Source organism: Drosophila subpulchrella, chromosome 3L, assembly GCF_014743375.2.
Source record: "Drosophila subpulchrella strain 33 F10 #4 breed RU33 chromosome 3L, RU_Dsub_v1.1 Primary Assembly, whole genome shotgun sequence".
NCBI lineage: Eukaryota > Metazoa > Arthropoda > Insecta > Diptera > Drosophilidae > Drosophila > Drosophila subpulchrella.
Window position 1 is genome coordinate 5,361,584 of NC_050612.1, and position 6,000 is coordinate 5,367,583.

Sequence of the window (6,000 nt, forward strand, 5' to 3'; positions counted from 1 at the left end):
TGAAAATTACTGATATCAAAATTTTAAAATGTAAGCATAACATGAAATATATCGATACTCATGATAAGAAATCATGTAGGCGCTATCTACATTTGTTTGTATTATACACGAACAATACACCAAAAGTGCCCACCTAGCGGTGACTTTCTGAACTGCAAGGGGCACTGCTTTCTCAAACGGTAAAGCAGTTTATTCAAAATGTTGTAACGTCTTAAGTGTTTTTGAGACAAAAAAATTAATGTTTCCGGTTTCTGCTTTAAGGTTTACTTCTGAAAATATTTAATTTAAGCTCTGTTCCAACTTTTTATGTTTTAGTAAAGAGCTCCATTACAGGTCATATAGTTTTAAACACATTTCATGAACATTTTCTTTAAAGCAACCGCAACAGGCTTAAATGAGACAATCCCGCTTCACTGGTCAGCTGGTCAGCACATTGATGGAATGCCGTCCAATGCGAGTCAGAGCATCTTGCCCTCGTCATATAAATTCATCAATTAAACATTAATTTATGCCGTGAAGCAAAGTTTTGCGGTCACATAAATCTGCGAGTGTTGTTTGCCCGGAACGCAATCGACGGAGTTGGTCGAAAACCAAACTGAGTGCCTGAGGTCGGGCTTCCCAGGACCGAAATGATTGAAGCCCCCACCCGGGAAATTCCATTTCCAATGCTCCGAGGATAAGACTGCCACCGAAATGTAAATGATGTTGAAACATTTATTGGTTACAGAGAGAAAATTTCGACGCCGCGATAAGCGACAAACTGTTGACAGTTTGGATTGGGATATGCCAGGGATCTGCCGGATTTATTTGCCAAGCTAGTAATGCATGTGTGGCCGGGTGCGGGAAATAAAGTGGCGGGAAAGGGAAAACCTTCGCCTTTGGCTCATAATTTGCAGCTTCTCCACACACTGTCGTCCAGTCTTGGCCCCCACCTCCAATTTTCGCCTTTATATGGTTTCATTAAAAATGCAAATGAGCAGTGGAGATTGCAATCGTGGCAGCCGAACAGGTGGGGTCAAAAGGAAAAAAAAACAGAAAACAGAAAGGAAAGCTCGCACAAAGACCGAAACGCAGACGTTAAATTTATGCCAAGGGTTCAGGGACTCAAATTTATTGTTTCCATCGAGGTACATCGAGTACAAAGGTGCTTTTGTCATTAAAATAATTCAGATTTTAACTGCTCAAAATAGTAAATAGTAGTGTTAGCAAAAAAAATTAATGAAGAAATACTTTCTTGTAGCTAATTTTTTCATTTTATTCATGATTTTTATTTTTATCATAATATCATCTATCATAAATCTGTATCTTAACATTATTACAAAAAATATTCTTTGAGGAGCATATCTTTCTTGGCCAAAACTTTTATAACTTGAGTGCTTGAAAAGTGAATTCGTATTCTAAAGTCATACTCTTAAAGGATTAACAAAGTAAAAGAAATGTAAAATATATTTAAACCATATTATGTTTTGGTCACTCAAACTTTATCTAGTTCTTAAAATATCATAAGGAATATATAAAATGCTAACAATCATTATTATTAATGGATTAGCTTAGTTCTTAATTAAAAAAACACAATTTAAAGATTGATTCAAAGTCTTCTGTTTATTCTACCCAAGGTATGTTCACTGTACTCCAATGGCTTTGGAACTCTAGCAGTTAGGGGCAGCGGGTTTTGGCAAGTGTATCTCAATTGCATTCTTTCCGTAATATAGTACTTTTCCCCTTCAACCTTTTTGCTGTCGCTTGGCCAAAGGCGTTCGCCAGTCGCAGAATGGGGAAAAGTGAAACAGAGTCGGAAAAGAAGGAAAGCAGCTCGAAAGCCGAATTAAATCGTCGAAAGTTCAAAATGAATGAAAAGCAGCTAGCGACGAATAAATGAATGAAACGAAATGAATCCCAAAGGGAGGTGCTCGGGGTGTCGGCGAGGAGTGGAAAAGAGCAGCGCCTGGAATGACTGTTGCCCTCCTTTGGCTCCCGCTTTCAGTTTTCAGTTTTCAGTTTTCCGCCGACCATCCTGCCCTGTTGCTGTTGTTGTGACAGGCGGGGTTTAAGGAGTGCGGGAAAGTTTTGCCTGATTTCGGCGCCGCTCAAAGTATAATAATGTGACCCGGCGACCCCAGCCTCCAGCTTCCTCAGCTTCTGAAGTTCCATAGTGTTGTCGTAGGCCTCATATTTTATTGCTAGATCCGGCAGTTCCTTAAGTTAAAATAGTAAAAAAGGGAAGTTATACCACTTGATGTTTCTTGTATTGAGATAATGATTCAATAATTTTCTTTATTGGACAAACACTATTATCCGAAATTAAGTATACCCCATTTCCAACTAAGGTTAATAGTAACATTTTATGATCATAAGTGCTATAACTTTAGAAAATCTTTCTTTTAGTATAACAACCAATCTTAAAAATTTGTTATAAAAACGGATCTTTAAGTAATATAAGTAACACATTTTTGTTTATTTTTTATTAAAGGATACTTAAACATGTGCTTTCTAATATTAAGTACATTTAGTTATCAATTTAAGAACGCTTGTGCTTACCATTTAACATTTTTTAACATATTATTCTTATGTTAAGTAGCAATCGTACTTTTTTTCCCCGGTAATTGAATAATGTTCTTGAATCTAGCACATTTTCGGATTATTTGGGGCTTAAGAATGATTTATTCTTGTTTCAAGAACGGGCAGCATATAAAGTAAGCCCAAGAAATATCACCCGAAATCAAGTATAAGCGGATGCGTTTTTTTCTGAGTGTTGCTGTAATGGAATTGATATGTGTAAGACGGGGGTATTTTTGAAACCCTCGTAGTATAGGCATATTTATTATATTTTCCATCCGTATTTCGGCACCTCTGCCGCCTTGCCGCCAAGTGGGCGTGGTCAGGGCCCAGTGGAAAAGTGCACCACGGTGGCTTGCGCTGCCTCAAGTGCACACTTTCTCATGGCTTAGCACTTTGCTGCATGCCTCGTTGGCTTTTCCAGGGCGTCGGCGGGAAAGCGGGCAAGCGGAAAAGGGCGGGGAAAGTGGGGGCGAGTGGGGGAATGCGGGGGAGGCTTATGCAACAAATAATTTAATTTTATGCTGCATACAAAAAGGCGCAACTGGCAAACGGGGAGGCGAAACGACAACGGAAATGCCACTTTACGGCCTGTTTGACGGAAAAGTGGACGTTAAGTTGTGAATATGATGATGGAGCTGAAGAAGTTGATGATGATGAGCACGATTATGGCCACGGATGGACCCCGACCCCGATCCGACCCGCCGTTTGGCCGAGAGCAACAAGCAGCGGGCGAAAATATGGCGCATACGCCCAGTGGGACGAGGGCTCAGAAAACGGCAATGAGGTCAGCCCATAAACTGGCCTAAATGTCATATCAACTGAAGATGTCCCATGACCGAACGGGAAGTGGCATCAAAACGAAGGATTAGGACATAAAAATGACCCAGGGGATTGCCTGAATTTTTGTGGTTCATCTTCACATGAATAAGGTAATTGGATTGTTATTTGACGTTCTTACTTGAGGTTTTTTATTGGTTATGAGCCTTGGGAAAAAGTTTATAAAATACTTATCACAAGTTGGGATCCTGACTTATAATAGGTAATGGATTGGCAAACTACACCTTTGAGGTAAAGATTAATGTACACTTCACCGCTAATTGGCAAACTCCATTAGATGGCCTTTGTGAATGCCCTGACCTACGCACAAAGGCAACCACTAAACTGAAAGCGTCTAGGAACACCTACCTTTCCACCAGACTACCCCGGATTTCACGCCCTTTTGGGCCGCAGACAAATATCTTAATAAAGGCGAGGTCGGCAATCAAATAGTTGAAGCGCAAAATATAAAACATAAAATATGATTAACATATCAAATCCAACGGCAGCATTTTGCCCACGCAGACACAAAAAACAGCTTTACATGATTGGGTTCGGACCGAACAAAAATAAAGGCCGGGATAACGAAGCGTGGAATTTGGGTCTGCAAAGGCGAAACTGACCGCCTCATAAATTGCAAAAACAGCAGCAACAACCGAAGCAATATTAATACGAAATTCCACGAACAAACCGGATCAACAAATGAGCAAATATCAAAACCTATAAAACCATTTAGTCAGATGAGCGTGAAATTCCGTATATTTTTCCTTTTTGGGGTTTCTGATCCACTTTAAACGTGGGGGTAGAAGTGGGTGGGCTGTATTCTGCAACGAAGGATGGCCACAAATTTTGCAACAACTGTGCGGCATTTTATGAGTTTGCCACGCCCACACAAACACTCATGCACCAGCACACACACACAGATACACACCCACGCACACACTCACACAACAATGGCAGTCATGACACTTCTGGGCCAGCGTTAAATAACATTTAAACAGAGGCCCAGGACACGTACAAAGAACAGGGGCGGCGGAGGGGAGGGGAGGGGCGGTGTCGCAAATGGAAGGATGTGGCCATGGACATGGCGTAGAAGGATGCGGGTGCACAGGGAGAAAATACTGTTCTCTTGGGTAAATTAAGTGATTAAAATAGAGCTCTAAGGTCAAGATTTCACCATTTAGATGGTAATAAATTGTTGATATTACTAATTATTAATGAAAAATTAAGTGTTTCTTTTGATAAATGAGAAAACTCACTCATATTTCCTATACGTACTATTTTAATCGATTAAGTTCCAGCTATTTAGATCAAAAACGTTCTAGTTTTTCACTTAAAATAAATATAAATGGTGGCATTTACTTATGATTTTAACTACATTTTGTGTAAAGTACAATGTACATACATATGTTTAAAACATTTTCCGACGCCTAAGCTTTAAGGTTTCTGGTTTAAGAAAATTATATAAAGGCAATAACATATATATAACACCATGTATCTTAATACATATTATACCAAAACAGATTAAAATATTTTTCTGATAAAGGTTTATTTTCCTGTATTATATTTGGGTTAGTTATACTAAGTGTTGTCATATTTTTTATTACTTCCGACAGATTTCTCTCTGATAAAGGTTTATTTTCCTCGTAGCTATTTTGGCTATGTTCCATCACGTTTTTTTTTCGGATCTTATACTGTTCCAGTACCTTCGATGGATTTCTCTCCGTGCTTGGGCAAACATGACACAAGAAGGCTTTGCCAAAGCAGCACAGAAACATTGGCTACAGTTTTTGGCGGTTACCCTGGACCGGTGACCCCTCCCTGCCCCGGAGCGTGGTACTTTGGCCTGTCCAGCTGCTGGCCTGTCTTGGCCTGGCTGCTTATGACGGCAGGAATTAAATTTCATTTAATGTGCCGAAACTTTCCGCATAGATATACACACACATGTGGCGGTGGCGTCTGTGGCATTTTATGATAACCAAACCAGGTCAAAGTGGACCTGCTGGTGAGCTGCCATCCCGTGGACACTCCGGCATTCCCCGACAGCCGAAAAATATGATTATTCAGCGTAATTAACCCAGAATTATATGTATTTATGTACTGTGTCAGGCGGAGATTTGGCTAGAAGGTCATCCTTGATGGCCATTAAAAATGGTTTAATTATCGGCCAAACAGATGTTGGTCGAAGACAAAGGAAAACTTTTGCTAATGCGAAAATGTTGAGAAAATGGAAGGAGAGAATCGTTTCAGTTCTTAGAGGTGATTTGGGTACTCACGGATAAATCATTTGATAATTTTCTAGGAATTTTAACAGGTATAGGATAGTGTAAGTACGCTTCAGTGTAAATGCGTATATTATATAAGTTTATTTTAAAAAAGAAAAATATATTAAATTGGTAGGTAAACAGTTATTGTTCTAATTCTGAAATGATTAGATTTCCTTATATTAAAATGATTCCCTTGTACAACAATCACTTGTGAATTACACCCCCGATAATGCTTAAATGGTAGTCCTCTTAGCAACCTGGTTTGATCCTCTCAATTTTTATAAGTATATAAGCACCATTAAGTGTTTCAGCTTAGCCAGCCCCAAAGAACTGACCCATTTCACTTGGGCTCTTTGCA